Source organism: Eurosta solidaginis, chromosome 1 (genome assembly GCF_040869045.1).
Source record: "Eurosta solidaginis isolate ZX-2024a chromosome 1, ASM4086904v1, whole genome shotgun sequence".
Lineage (NCBI taxonomy): Eukaryota > Metazoa > Arthropoda > Insecta > Diptera > Tephritidae > Eurosta > Eurosta solidaginis.
In genome coordinates, this window is record NC_090319.1 from 317,614,226 (window position 1) to 317,630,447 (window position 16,222).

Sequence of the window (16,222 nt, forward strand, 5' to 3'; positions counted from 1 at the left end):
GATGAAATTAAATTTTCATTAACCGAGACAAAAAGCTCACCAGGTAACCGTAAATTTTGATCATAAATCATTTCTGTAGGTTTAGCCGTAACATCTTCTTTGAAAGTTGATCGCAAAACCAGAAGTATTATCGGCAACCCTTGATACCAATCTCTGAGCCCATTTCTAGTCATAATTTATAATTTTAACTGTCTATGAAAACGTTCCACCATTCCATTAGCTTGAGGATGGTAGGCAGATGTGTTTATATGAGCCGTTTATTTTGAAAGTGGCATAAGTCATTTCCAACTCATGGTCTTAAATGCATTCTTATTTTTGAACGAATGCATATATAGATGGTTCTACAATTATAAAATAATAATAAGAATTGCATCTTTTGGATATTGAACTCTAACAAACTGGAGGCGAGGAGAGATACAAACAAATTATCACTGAACCTAAACGACATGAAATGACTTATGCCACTTTCAAAATAAACGGCTCATATGATGACTCCCAAGTAATTTAGTTAGTTCCGAGAACAAATTTGATGTGCACTGGGTGCCCTGATCTGTTGTTATTTCTAAAGGAACGCCAAAACGAGAAATATATTCATTAAACAATTTCTTTGCAATAATTGCAGAAGAAATATCTTTTAATGGACATGCCTCCGCCCACCGAGTAAATCTATCAATTAAAGTAAAAATATATCGATTTCCTTTTGATATTGGTAAATGGCCTACAATATCCAAATGAATATGATGAAATCTACTTTTAGGTATTGGAATTTTGAAAATTGGTGTAATAGGCTTATTGTCAGCCTTCGACTTTTGGCAACTGATACATTCTCGAGACCATAGATTAATTTGTTTGTTCATATTTGGGCAAAAATATTTTTTAATTGTTAGTCTACGAGTAGCCTTTGTACCTGGATGTGATATTCCATGTACACTGAAATAAATGGTGCTAGTAAAATCTACAAATCGGTTCTGTTGTTCTTGACTTAACGGAGATTCGGTGAAATTGATCGAATTATGGTTAACTCGACCGAGTTCTTTTTCAAGCGAACAAATTAGTTTAGTCATTTCAACAGAAGAGAAATTGTCGCCCTTAAGTTAACAAAATTCTATAATTAACAGATTCCTAATCAATCTAACTGATTTTTTTGTTAACACAACTCATCTCACTTGTCATTCCAGCAGCGATCAACAGTCAATACATGAGCAAATTTCGAAGAGAATTTTACGCTCACCGCGCTCTCTACTTTGTACTTATGCATGCTGCGTACTATATGTATGCACATTTTTACGTATGTATATGGTGGCCGCCGTGGTATGATGTTAGCGTGCTCCGCTACCATACCGAAGACTCTGGGTTCACACCACGGGCAAAGCAACATAAAAATTTTAGAAATAAGGTTTTTCAATTAGAAGAAAATTTTCCTAAGCGGGGTCGCCCCTCGGCACTGTTCGGCAAGCACTTTGTGTGTATTTCTGCAATGAAAAGATCTCAGTGAAAACTCATCTGCCTTGAAAATGCCGCAACATAGGTACTTTCGTTCAAAGTTGTCGCAACAACTTTTTTTGTTCAATTGACTACTAAAACGGTCAATTACGAATCAACGATTTGTGCGCAGTTGATTCAACATCTTGTTGCGATGTATAAAAATTGACAGAAATTTCGGTTGAATTGACCCGTATTTCGGTTGATTTTACCAGCGTTTTTCTTTCAGTGTAACATTTCAAAAATCGTTTTTCTTAAATTATATGGAACATACGGGCGGGAATATTCACCCGAAATTTCACAACAAATATTAAAATTTAGTACAGGAATTTTGATTGACTTAAAGTTATTAAAATGTTGACTGTTCGTTAGTTCATTTAGTTTATTAACTTTCTGTTGTTCATTTTGTAAAACTTTTAAATTTATCTCTGAAATTTTAATGGAATCAACTTCGAAAGCTCGTGACAATGTATCAGCTACAACATTATCTTTTCCTTTTATATACTGTATATCATTAGTAAATGACGCAATAAATTCTAGATGTCTTCTTTGCCTAGGGCTGCGCTCCGTTTTTGAGCTTAAAGCAAAAGTTAAGTCAAAGCTTTTAGTTTATATGTCGTCCAATATTAATGTTTTATCGCGTTTTTTGTTTGTTCTATTAATTAAATCATATATTTTATTCGTGTACTCAGCTAGATTTGGAATATTCCTATGGCAATAGTTTACCATTCCTTTAAATTTGTGTGCCTGTTTAATAGTTTTGCACGTTCAAAATTATGTATGGCTGCTGTTTTATCATCGGATGGCCTGATTCCAGAACTAGAAATATTGTGTCCTAAAAAGTCAATATTGTTAACAACAAAAACACATTTACTTGGTTTTATATTTATCCCATACTCGGATAGTCGTTCGAAAAGTACACGTTAAATTTTCTTCTTCATTTTCACTCGCAATAAGTAATTCATTAATTATGCAAATACAAAATCTAGACAGTTAACAATTTCATTAATAAATCTCTGGAAGGTTTGTGAAGAATTTCTCAATCCGAAAGGCATACGCAAAAACTCGAGCTCTTTTTGCCGTTTTGAAAATATCTTCTTTGGCCATTGGTATCTGATGGTATGCTTTTACTAAATCAATTTTGGAAAATATATTTTTGTTTCAAAGATTGAAATCGTGTATATGAGGTAAAGGATAACGATCAGGTATTGTAATAACATTCAATCTGCGGAAATCACCACAAGGACGCAAGGCGTTAATATCCTTTTTTGGTTCTAAATGTAATGGAGATGCTACTGAGGAATTTGAGGGTCTACAAATTCCAGTTTATAGTAGAAAATCGAACTCGGTTTTGGTCACTTTAAATTTAATTGGATCCAAGCGCCTTGGCTTACAAAAAGGAAGGTTTCCTTCAGTAACAAGTCTGTGGACCGTAGTATCCTTAACTGGCTTCAAATAATCTGGTTCAGCTATCAATGATGGACAATTTTTTTAATAATTTTGTATATTTGTTATCTACTGAAACAATTTTTGGAAGAGGAACATTACAGAAATATGAGATCGTGTTGACTGAAAGATTTGTCAATGGGTCAACTAAACGTTTATTTTTGATATCAATAAGCAGGCCATATTTACATAAAAAATCAGCACCAATTATTGGTTTTGCTATGTCAGCTATTAAAAAGGGTAAAATTAAAAATTCTTTTTTTTTTTTTTTGAAACGTATTTTGGTTATATTTTAACGAATTTACTGCAAATCCTCTTATTTGCCCTTTTGCTAAGTTCGATCACTAAACTGTTGAATAAATAACTCCAATATTTAATAATGCAAAATGTCCTTTATTAAAGTACTTCACAATAAATAACTCTACTATTTTCAAATAGTACTGCTATTGCTCGCTAGATAGCGTCTTTATACTCTGTGATTTCCCCGTGGCATCTTCTAGGCGCTTCCAGAATTTACTTAGTTACCGCCATATAATTATAACTATAGATCAGAGCTATTCATTTCATAGCACAATTGTGCCCTCTCAATTCACACGCATATGATTCGCTCTTTCGTCGTTGATTGAGTTATGCGGCAGTTACCCACCGACGTGTGCCGTACGTACGTACGTTTGTCGTACGAAGCACGTTTGACCGAACACTCAAGCCCGTAGGAATCAATGTGTGCGTCTGTGTACATGTACATAACATATATGTGTGTGTATTGTTTACAACAAAGCACTGTTGCCATTGACCAGTTTGCATGCATGTTTATGGAAACATCAGCTTTTTCCAATTTAATTTTTGATATTGTAAAAGGTCGGAATACAAATTAGATAAGTATAAATAGATTACATATTTATAATCAGCACTTTTACATAATTATTTCGAATTATTTTCACAATTTTTCAAACTTTAATTAGGTGTTTTTGCATAAAATTGCAAACGGGCAAAAATTAGGGCACAAAAGTTTACTAGGCAACTCTGTCTAGTGAGAGAGCTTTTTTCTACGTACGTTCGTGAGTAACCACGGCTTAATGCGGCAGTTACTCACGAACGTACGTAGAAAACACGTGTCAGCTGACACGACCTATCTTATGAGTGCGCAATGTAAACGAAAACTCACCGACGTGCAACGCCCGTACGTACGTAGCCCGGAACGTAGAAATCAAAACAATTTTGATTTTTTCCGTAAGAACGTGTCAGCTGATCGCTCTCTCACTAGACAGAGTTGCCTAGTAAACTTTTGTGCGCTAATTTTTGACCGTTTGCAATTTTATGCAAAAACGCCTAATTAAAGTTTGAAAAATTGTGAAAATAATTCGAAATAATTATGTAAAAGTGCTGATTATAAATATTTAATCTATTTATACTTATTTAATAGTATTCCGGCCTTTTACAATATCAAAAATTAAATTGGAAAAAGTTGATGATTCCATAAGCATACATGCAAAATGGTCAATGGCAACAGTGCTTATCTGTAAACAATACACACACAAATATCTTATGTACATGTACACAGCCGCACACATTGATTCCTACGGGCTTGAGAGTTCGGTCCATGGCGGAACGATACAAGGTGGCAGCATGGCACAGTTGATTATACGCTTTTTTTATTTGATTTGGTACATCAACTTCCGACACAGTACGATTTTGACATTTGTCCATTGAATTTACAAAAACAAAGTACATGGAATTTTTATTTATGTTTGTAGGTATGTCATAATGCTGCCACCTTGGATCGTTCCGCCATGAGTTCGGTCAAACGTGCTTCGTACGACAAACGTCCTTACGTACGGCACACGTCGGTGGGTAACTGCCGCATTAGTCGTCGCTTGGCACTTGGCGTAGCAACATCGGTGGTGGGTATCGGCTGATCGGTATCAAAATATGTATGAAAAATTATGCGCGATACATATGCTTGTTGTTAGCTTGTTGCTTGCTGGTAAGCGACTAAATGAAAAATCAATTCACCCGCATGATCATCGCTACGATTGCGCTCTCACTAACACAGGTGCACTTTCAGTTTTGAATAGCCCTGCTATAGATGCACGTATATAGCTTCTCATATGCGTGTATTTGTGAGCGACAGTTCCACAATTACAATTGCATAATTTTGGGAGCATCTCAGATAAGATATATGCATGTGTTTGTGCACTGTTTCTCCCTGCGTGTACGTACATATGTGTAGACATAATGATTGATTCGTTTATGTAGATACAAGTGACTGCCTGCTTTATTGTTGTTGTAACTTCATTTACTTAGCATCAGACTAGGGATGTGAGTATCAATTATGCGGCAGTTACCCACCGACGTGTGCCGTACGTACGGACGTTTGTCGTACGAAACACGTTTGACCGAACTCTCAAGCCCGTATGAATCAATGTGTGCGTCTGTGTACATGTACATAACATATTTGTGTGTGTATTGTTTACAGATAAGTACTGTTGCCATTGACCATTTTGCATGCATGGTTATGGAAACATCAACTTTTTCCAATTTAATTTTTGATATTATAAAAGGCCGGAATAAATATTAAATAAGTATAAAAAGATTACATGTTTATAATCTGCACTTTTACATAATTATTTTGAATTATTTTCACAATTTTTCAAACTTTAATTAGGTTTTTTTGCATAAAAGTGCAAACGGTCAAAAATTAGCGCACAAAAGTTTACTAGGCAACTCTGTCTAGTGAGAGAGCGATCAGCTGACACGTTCTTACGGAAAAAATCAAAATTGTTTTGATTTCTACGTTCCGGGCTACGTACATGCGGGCGTTGCACGTCGGTGAGTTTTCGTTTACATTGCACACTCATAAGATAGGTCGTGTCAGCTGACACGTTTTTGGTACGTACGTTCGTGAGTAACTGCCGCATTAAGCCGTGGTTACTCACGAACGTACGTAGAAAAAAGCTCTCTCACTAGACAGAGTTGCCTAGTAAACTTTTGTGCCCTAATTTTTGCCCGTTTGCAATTTTATGCAAAAACACCTAATTAAAGTTTGAAAAATTGTGAAAATAATTCGAAATAATTATGTAAAAGTGCTGATTAGAAATATTTAATCTATTTATATATAATTAATATTAATTCCAGCCTTTTACAACATCAAAAATTAAATTGGAAAAAGTTGATGTTTCCATAAACATGCATGCAAAATGGTCAATGGCAATAGTGCTTATCTGTAAACAATACACACACAAATATGTTATGTACATGTACACAGACGCACACAATGATTCCTACGGGCTTTTGAGAGTTCGGTCAAACGTGCTTCGTACGACAAACGGCCGTACGTACGGCACACGTCGGTGGGTAATTGCCGCATTAATGTCACTCATATTCGTCACAATATTTTATTTTGATCTTTTTAGCTCTTTTTTTTTACAAATTTCAAAGAATGAAAATTTTTGATAATTGAAAAATCAATATTGAAAACTAAAATATTGATAAAACATATTAAAATTACAAAGTTCAAAGTAACTTAAACACAAAGTTAAATAAAAATAATAAGAACCCTACAGTCGATTATTAGGCCTACTTCATCGCCAAGTCTCCCATACCTAAAGAAAGTGATAATTAAATGTAATACAAAGTAACAAGATTGGCGATGGAGTGCGTGGTCGTACAAAAGCGTGAGTTTATTTTATCTAAATAACATTGTAACATTCTTATATTGTAATATTTTATATGTAAATTTTGTGTTGTAGGAAATAAAGCTCCCAACCCCAACCCTAAAAAGGTTTTTCTCAAATTTAAGAGATTGGTTGTGTGGATTTTATTTGGAGGCACCCACCGCCGCGTGCGATTAAAACAAGTTCTTTATTTCGCTTTTTCTTTGGAAAAGCGACATTATTTCGACTTCTCGTAGGAAGGAGAACGCACAGATGAATGTTTAAGAATATAAGACGTGGATGTCATTTATAAAAATTAGAAATCCAAAGCAGTGCTCGTGCTGAAAAAATCGTCAACGTGAAGGTAAATCGTTTTGGCGTGGGAACCAGAGGCAGCAAATAAATTGCAGAGATTTGGTAAGTGTCTTTTTGGATTGATTTGGTTAGGTAGTTCGTTGGTTGGTTAGGTTCAGCGATACCGAGAAAACATAACCTCAAAACTAGAAATAAGGCGGGGAAAATAACGGAGCGCCATTTTGTACTGAAACAAGATACAGTTATAAACATGCCATTAACATGTTCTATGGCGAGCGGAGACCCCAATGAGAGGGAGGGAGATAGTGATAACGGCAATGATTTTAATGAAACAGTAGTCGAGCAACCCTTAGAAAATAGAAACGTGCAGCCATCAGTGGAAATGCGATTAGCAGAAATTCTGCAGCAAGTACAAGCTCTACAAGAAGAACTGAGGAAAACCAGGCAGATGCAAACAGGCGCAGTCGGCATGGGGCTCAGTGATGGAATAATTACAGCTGCATCCCGCGCAGTAGGTTGCTTCCAAAAAAATCCCCAAACGGGTGCAATACGTAAGCTCTGTGATTTACCAGAATTCGATGGTCGTCCAAAAGACTGGCCGATGTTTAAGGAAACATTCGCAGCAACAACTACAGAATATTAATACAGTGACACATTATTCAGGTGCTTTCATGCGGGAGCTCTGGACCACAAACTACTTTTCTAATCTGTGGGCCATCGAAAATTTCAGTTTTCATCTTTTCACAACGCAGTTAAGGTAACGTTTTAGAAATGTATTTGACTGATGCCAGAATGTACTGGGTTCAGGTACTAATGAATGTTTAGCAATACGGGCTGGTCGAACAGCAGTCAATAGGTTGGGATAAATCCATTAAGAGTGATTTTTGCGGTTTATTCCTGTTATATTGACCACACAGATATAAGAGTTGCTGTGATGGTCCGATGGTTCACGCCAAACAAGAGTTTGGTACTTGACATGAGGTCTTTTTTATTTTACCCATAAGCGTAATGGCACAACACATCTTTCATATACGCCACTTGGAATCTATTCACCATCAAGTGCAAGTGCAAAGAAAAAGCACTTCCTTATGAAGCCAAGGCACTTCCGTATGATTTTCAAATTTACACTAACAAATTGACATCAAAAACTGTTTTAAAATATTGTAGTACAGAGAGACATTTTAATTCAAAATTTATTCATTAAGGGGACCATCGAAATTTTTTAAACATTTAAAATATTTTTTTTTTGTTTTCAATTTAAAAACGTTTAAGTGTACATATAATTTTGTATATGTATTGTCATTTATACTTTCATATACACATTTTTGAACAGTCCAGCTCATAATAAATAACGAAATGGATTAAAATAGTTGCTACGCCTACTATGGTAATATGTCAACTGAGAAGTGTTTTTAAACGGCTTTATTTAGCTTGGCGGCCACCGTGTTGTGATGGTAGCGTGTTCCGCCTACCACACCGTATGCCCTGGGTTCACACCCCGGGCAAAGCAACATCAAAATTTTAGAAATAAGGTTTTTCAATTAGAAGAAAATTTTTCTAAGCGGGGTCGCCCCTCGGCAGTGTTTGGCAAGCGCTCTAATTGTATTTCTGCCATAAAAAGCTCTCAGTGAAAACTCATCTGCCTTGCAGATGCCTTTCGGAGTCGGTGTTAAACAAGTAGGTCCCGTCTCGCCAATTTGTAGGGAAAATCAAGAGGAGCACGACGCAAATTGGAAGAGAAGCTCGGCCTAAAATCTCTTCGGAGGTTATCGCGCCTTACATTTATTTTTATTTTTATTTTATTTTTATTTTTATTTAGCTTGACTCTGTGTAGCGGCCGGCCGAACAGAATTTTGTAATTAAAATTTAAGTAAATTCCCGATAAGCTACAAGCTTGAAACTTGGGATATAGTTCAGAACTCGATGACAATGCAATAATGAGAAAATAATCCAATAGGTGGCGCAAGGATCGAGGAATTCTAAAAAATCGTATTGGTCCGATTTGGCTCATCTTTGGAACACATTATACATACATGAATAGAAAGCGACCTATGAAAAAAAACTCGCCGCTAGGCGGCGCAAGGATCGTTGATCAGACAATTATTTTATGCTAATTAAGTTATGCTACGCCTCACATTTTTAGAAATTTCACGAGTCCAACGCTTTTATTGAATTGTCTGATCAACGCCCTAGATTGATGTGGATTGAGATGACTAGTACCTATGACCTACCTAATTATTTTCTAGCTTTTAGTATTATTATTACTTTATGTAAGTATTGCTTTCAATAAAACCTTTTAACTAAAAAAAAATTTTAATTATATTATTTTATATGATACCCGTCAAAATCTCTACCTACTAGATTAAATGTGAGGGCAAATTTGAAATCAGCGACTCCAAATTAATGGGAATCAAAGAAAAACTCCAAGTAACAGACAAAAAGTGCTATATTGTCCACCATTGTAATTAATTGATTTCAGACGAAAACGAATCAAAATGACGCCAAGAGCGCGGTCCAGACGGGTCTCTTCGGCCGGGCAAGAACCAACCACACGCTCCTTTTTTGGTAAGTATTTCGATGCAGCTGACTAAACTGACCCATAAGTGATTTCGTATAGAAGAGATGTGTCCATAGGATTATATTATTTTATATGATACCCGTCAAAATCTCTACCTACTAGATTAAATGTGAGGGCAAATTTGAAGTCAGCGACTCCAAATTAATGAGAATCAAAGAAAAACTCCAAGTAACAGACAAAAAGTGCTATATTGTCCACCATTGTAATTAATTGGTTTCAGACGAAAACGAATCAAAATGACGCCAAGAGCGCGGTCCAGACGGGTCTCTTCGGCCGGGCAAGAACCAACCACACGCTCCTTTTTTGGTAAGTATTTCGATGCAGCTGACTAAACTGACCCATAAGTGATTTCGTATAGAAGAGATGTGTCCATAGGATTATATTATTTTATATGATACCCGTCAAAATCTCTACCTACTAGATTAAATGTGAGGGCAAATTTGAAGTCAGCGACTCCAAATTAATGAGAATCAAAGAAAAATTCCAAGTAACAGACAAAAAGTGCTATATTGTCCACCATTGTAATTAATTGGTTTCAGACGAAAACGAATCAAAATGACGCCAAGAGCGCGGTCCAGACGGGTCTCTTCGGCCGGGCAAGAACCAACCACACGCTCCTTTTTTGGTAAGTATTTCGATGCAGCTGACTAAACTGACCCATAAGTGATTTCGTATAGAAGAGATGTGCCCATAGTGTTGCGGTTATGATATGCTTTCATAAAAGTTTTAAAATAATGAAAAATACTCATTATAATACCAGACTTGCTCTACCACATGTTACAATTATTTGCGTCTAAGCAATGCAGCTTTATTTGACTTTAGACCACCAATCAGATGTCCACAACATATTTCCTGATTTTCATTAGGGGGGTGGATAAATAATTACACAATGGCTTTGCTTCATGTTGCAATTACTTTGTTTTCAGAGTCAGAAGTCAAATAAGAAATCGATCAATGCAAATATATGCAAACGTAATGGCTATAATTTTGAATGCGAGTAAAAGCTCAGTATGCTCGCCTCCTCAGCAATCAGTTACGTAAGTGGTTTATGTGTATTTGCAAACATTTTTCACATTTAGTTTAAAAAATGTGTTGGCGTCTTCAACTACGTCATTGGTCACAATTGCTAGCAAACATAAATGTTTTTTAGTCTGTGCGAAGGACTAAATAAAAATAAATGTAAGGCGCGATAACCTCCGAAGAGATCTAAGGCAGAGCTTCTCTTCCAATTTGCTCGGACTCACTCGAATTCACTCGGAGCGCTTGCCAAACACTGCCGAGGGGCGACCCCGCTTAGAAAAACTTTCTTCTAAGTGAAAAACCTTATTTCTAAAATTTTTATGTTGCTTTGCCCGGAGTGCGAACCCAGGGCATACGGTGTGGCAGGCGGAGTAAGCTACCATCACACCACGGTGGCCGCCGAAGGATTAAAAGCACAAATTTTAGTGTTCCTCGAAGGTAATATTCATTGATTTCACTAATATCTGACAATTGTTAGCTGCTATTTTAGCGTTTTTTTTTTGGTTCAATGGGAAGGGGAGGGTCTGGAATAGCTATTACTCTTTGGAATATATTCAATTGGGGTTGCTCTGAAATACTGACTGTAAAGAACGCCCGTTCTATATCTTTAGAATATTTCATAACTTCAATTGCAAACAATTTCAAGACGTACTAATGAAACGAGCTGTAAGTATTTATAGCTTTAGCTACAATCCAAATATTGAACTTTCAACATTATAAAGTTTCAAATGGCAATATTAACACCACCAGTGGGCTTGGAATATACCGGCAGTAAGGCACGACTGCCGTAAAGGCTTAAGAGTTTAGAATGCCCTAGTTAATTTGATTAGCAAATTTGTTTGAAACAAAACTGTTGCAGTGGAATGAAGGGGTGATACAATCGATTGAAAGGTAAGTTAAGGAAGCTTAACGTCGCCTTTACTCTGGATTGTAATAGCAACCAGCTTTTGGTAAACCTGTCGTTGTTGTAGCGGTGTTTCGCCCCATCCAATAGGTGCGATCGATCACAAATTGTCATCAACGTCCTCTAACAGAAGTCCAAGGAAACCTGGAGTTTCAAACGGGGTGGACCATATTGAGCCGGGAGTTAGAGGCATAGTTGTTGTAGCAGTGCTTCGCCCCATCCAATAGGTGCGACCGATCATAAATTGAATCTAGTAGGCGGTCATTGCCAAGTGGTTCCCTACGCAGATGACATAGCTATACCGGGGTAGGGGTACATTTCTGGACACTCAGCGCAATGTTTCTCAGGGCCATCTGGATATGGTAAATAGGTGGGGCAAATCATGTGGATTGGCTGTGAGCACTAGGAAAACGGCACTATTCCTTTTACGTGTAGGTATGAGCTTCCTGACTTCAGATCTCCCCTCCGTAGGTGGAGTACTTTTGGAGATATTTACTAAGGAATTACTTTGGACAGGAAACTATTACAGATGCCCAATATGGAAGTATCGGTTGCCCTGTACCGCTGCATGCTGGGAACTTTCGCCAAGAATAATAAACTAGCTTTATGAGGTGGCTTAGCCAACATTGCTAAAGAGGATTGTTGTCTGGCGGAACGCACTGTAAACTGCGAGCATTACGAAAATGTTATCATCAGAACAGCGGATTGCGCGCTTTTGGAACAATACTTATCTCGGCATTGAATGTAATGCTTAACATAAATTTGGTCAAAATTACTAGAAGGGCAGATGTAGCCCTTAAAGTTTTTTTGAAATGGGTTATATTCTTTCTATCAGCGGGAATTCTAGCATACCTACCAACCTTGACTCTATCCCCCAATGTATAGACTGTTATGAACCAAAAATCGGTCCCTTTGAAAGCTTTAGCTCAGTCAGTAACCCGAGAGAAGAGCGAAAAAAATGACTCATCAATGAGCCAGTGAGAGGTGCTCGATGTAAGTTTATACAGCCATATCACTGAAGTGTTTTGCAAGAGCAGTTACCGCTAACATTTACACAAATGAGTACAACTAAACCGGATGTAGATGGCCTTAGGGAATTTAGGATTTTGAAGTTGCACTGAAAACCTGTGGCATGCTACTGTGTGGCCCTCGAGTCAGATAAGCAAAGGGGGTAGACACAAATTATGGACTACAGCAAGATCCTCCTGACTGGAAGAGGATAGAAGGCGGTTCGCCAAACTAAGACTATATTGATTTGGATTTTAACAGGTCATTGACCAATGTGAGTGCATGAGGTATGTTTTGATATATCCAAACTTGTTGCAGCTGTATGGAATATAAGGTCGAATCATTGGCTTACGTCTTGACTGCCAGATTTTGCTAGAACTAGTCGAAAGTACTTCGGCCTTGTCTCCGTAACTTTTGTAGCTTTACATGTTACCCTGATTGACCTGAGGATAAGATCGCTGACCGTCACCTGTGGGTCTGCCCCGTTTTTATTGGGATCAGGTATATGGCCTTGGAAAAAAATAAATTGATGCCTGAGTGCAAATTTCTGCGCTTTTGCTCGATAGCTTAAAGGAAGAGCTGAAGAAAGCTGAATAGTTTGGAAGAAAGTGAGTGCATCTTTATGTGCAACATACCTTTCGATGCGCAAGGGATCCTTGTGATTTTAGAAAGTGACTGGGCTGCTAGAGTCAAAAATTTCAAAAAGGTATTGTCTTATGCAAGTTCGGTAAGTAACAGTATTCGTTTTGATATTTTGCGGCAAGTTGGCGAATTCTCTTTGGATGACGCTACGAACTGCAGATGGAAGTAAAGTAATACGACATAAAGTTTCAATATCATTCCATATATTGCCAAACATAAGAGGACCAAAGTTGCACTAAAACGATAGTTTTAACCCCTTCACTGCGTCTGTAAAATATTACCTAAGGCAAAGCATAAGAGGGAAATTGAAAAAGCGTCAACACTATATTGGAATGTTAAATTAAAAAAGAAAACGCGAGAAAACATAAGTAAAAATCGAGGATGTTCGTCATTAACTTACAAGACACACGTCCCTTTACATATACATACACTCATACATACACATGTCTACTATTTCTAGAATTCCTTTGTACGTTTCTTTATTTTAAAGTGCGTAGAACTCGTAGTTTGTTCTCTGCTTCCATTACCACGAAATTTTTGTTTTCTAATTTGTCATGAGCCAAATGGTTTGTCTTTAGTTTTAACTTACAAACGACACCAATGCTGAAGTGTAAATTGTTGTAGGTCAGATGAAGTGTTGAAAATAAAAATGGTATCTGTATCCCTTTTCATGTGTGACAACGTCGCAGAATATTAAAAGGAATAAAGAAAAGACAAGAAAAAACGAAATAAACGTACAATTTTTTGTATGTAAATGTGACATGAACTAAGAAAATAGTGCGTTAGGAATATGAAAGGGGAAAAAGATTAGAAAAGGATAACGAGTTCAGAATGTTTTATTATACACTTAGGAGAGTACAGTCAGCGTGGAAACCTACACCTACTTTCAAGCAAGGATATACATATTTTGACTTAAGCAACAAATTAACATAGGTGGGTCTTTTACTTTTATAGGCGACTTTCACAATATCTCATGACTTTAACATTCAACGAGAGGATAGATCGGTTGTTCCAAGAGAACCATTAGTTTTTCTTCGGTTTGCGGTTAACCTCATATAAAGATACAGAGCTTAGCACAAATCAAATCGTACTTTTTATTGTAAACATACACATATAGAATACTTTGGGGGGCTAAAATTGAACCCACCAATCTTTGAATCTTGTTTTTGTAATGAAAATGTTTGAAAAAACAAAACTTTCGTTGGGTTTTTTAAAAACATTAAACTTTAGGATTACTTCTGTTTACAAACGAGCGAAATGGCAAGGCAACTCAATACGAATTATCATTACTAATCAGTGCTGCCGTGGTGTGATGGCAGCGAGCTCCGCCTACCACATCGAAGATCCTGAACTCACGCCAGTAGCGGATCGTGAGCTTGGTTGTGGGGGGGGGGGGGGGGGGGGGGAATGGTATCAAAAAGTTTCATAAATTTTGTTTTATTTTTATAAAAGCGGTGTTCATGAATGAATGCTCGCCTTCTACCATGGCGCATACTGTTTATTTAGGCGGCGAGGACTTTGCAACCCCAAGCTCCTCACGGAAGGAGAGGGTTCCTTCCTTCCTCAGTTGGCGCTTATCCATTTAAACGGTTATGGCCGTCTACCAAGGCCCGCTTCTTCGCTCTGCAACTATCTTGGTGACACCAAGGGAGTTTAAATCGTCTTCCACTTACTCTTTTCAGGGAAGTGGGGACCGCCTAGGTCATATAAAATTGGTATTTTGCAAACTACCATGAATATCAATAAATCTTACCAAAATTTTCGAGAAGGCTTTTACCCCCAGTGGGTTAGGGGGCTTAGAATATATCCGCGGTAGGTATGAATGCCGTAAGAGGCCACTAATATACCAAATAAAGTCAAGCGGTTTGTAGTGCAACCCTTTCAGGGCGTTGTCAGGGCAATATATAGCTTCTCCAACCCAATTGTCAACCTCATCTATCCGTGGCGAATCCGGTTTCAGTAACAGCCGAGGCTCTGGCGAACCCGAACTCGTCGTGGGTCCAGGGGTGGGAGGGCATTATGGCCTAGAAGATCACATGTGGTCATATCAAATCGTTCCCGAGATGGTCGGCCTTGGTACCGAAACGTACCGGATCTGCATCCGCCAAAGGACCATCAACATCGATAACACTCCCCAAGGTCTTCGGGGAGTGTCTTTATCGCTACAGCAACAACAAGAGAAGTCCTTTACTTGCATCCGACCACCTGCCCATATCTTTTCGGGCGACAGCACACGTCTTGTCTTAAGCGCGTCATTTTTGACATAAACGTGGGTAGGGCTTCAAGATTTTAAAAAGTGTTTCGTTACATTCGCATGCTCATCGATTCAGTTTCGGCCTATTTCAAACTGTTTTATACCATTTGGCAGTATCCTAAAACACATGAATTTGTCCAACTTCTCAACTTACAAGGTCCCCAAAGTGCTACAAATCTAAAGAGCTGCGACTGCGCCACGGGTGCTGTTGAACATTTTGTTATAGACAATTTTTATCGCTTTTGGCTATAAAGTTCAGTGGGATATGAAGAAATATCCAAGCGACTTCGGCCAAAGATTTGTAATGCATCTTTCGGATGGGTCTCAACGGTACAGCCATGCCGATGCTAAAAAAATTTAGCGAAAGGTAGCTCTGATTCAAAAACTAAGCAATACTATTTTCACACCATTTATTTTCATTGTGTTTTTGAAACACCCTAAAATAAAAGTGTGCAGGATTAGTTTATTGTATGCAATAAGAACAAACTGCATATATGTTAACTAGTCTAACAACGACAAATAATATACTATTGACCATTGCCATTGCAGCCACAAATATAAAGTTTATTCAGCGCATCTTTCTTCTTCAATATTTCACACTTGATTACTATCAACTTATCAACCTTAATGATGTCGCCCATGCAATGGATGACATATGCTTAATAGTTACACAAGTTAGGATTGAATGTTTTTTAAATAATGCGATTGATGGGTTAAGAGCCGTTTTGCCATCTCGAGTTAATTTAGAATTTAACTGGAGAATAGAAATATTTCAGTAAGCTTTATTTAACATTTTACAGTTAAAGTGATAATTGTAAATATTTTGTGGAACAATTCGCAAAGATCTATTGTTACTACAAGAATACCAGCATAACAGCAGACTTATATTCACACATTTCATCCTTGCACTTAACTGAGAA

General features: G+C 37.4%; 1 protein-coding gene across 1 annotated transcript in view; it reads left to right on the forward strand.

Annotated features, from left to right (window-relative positions):
- Positions 1 to 10,018: 10,018 nt before the first annotated feature.
- LOC137237695 (uncharacterized) overlaps positions 10,019 to 16,222 on the forward strand; it is a 138,309-nt gene continuing 132,105 nt past the window's right edge. Inside the window, exon 1 of the mRNA XM_067761724.1 lies at positions 10,019 to 10,099. The gene's annotated coding sequence lies outside the window, so the exon portion shown is untranslated. The remainder of the gene's footprint in view (positions 10,100 to 16,222) is intronic.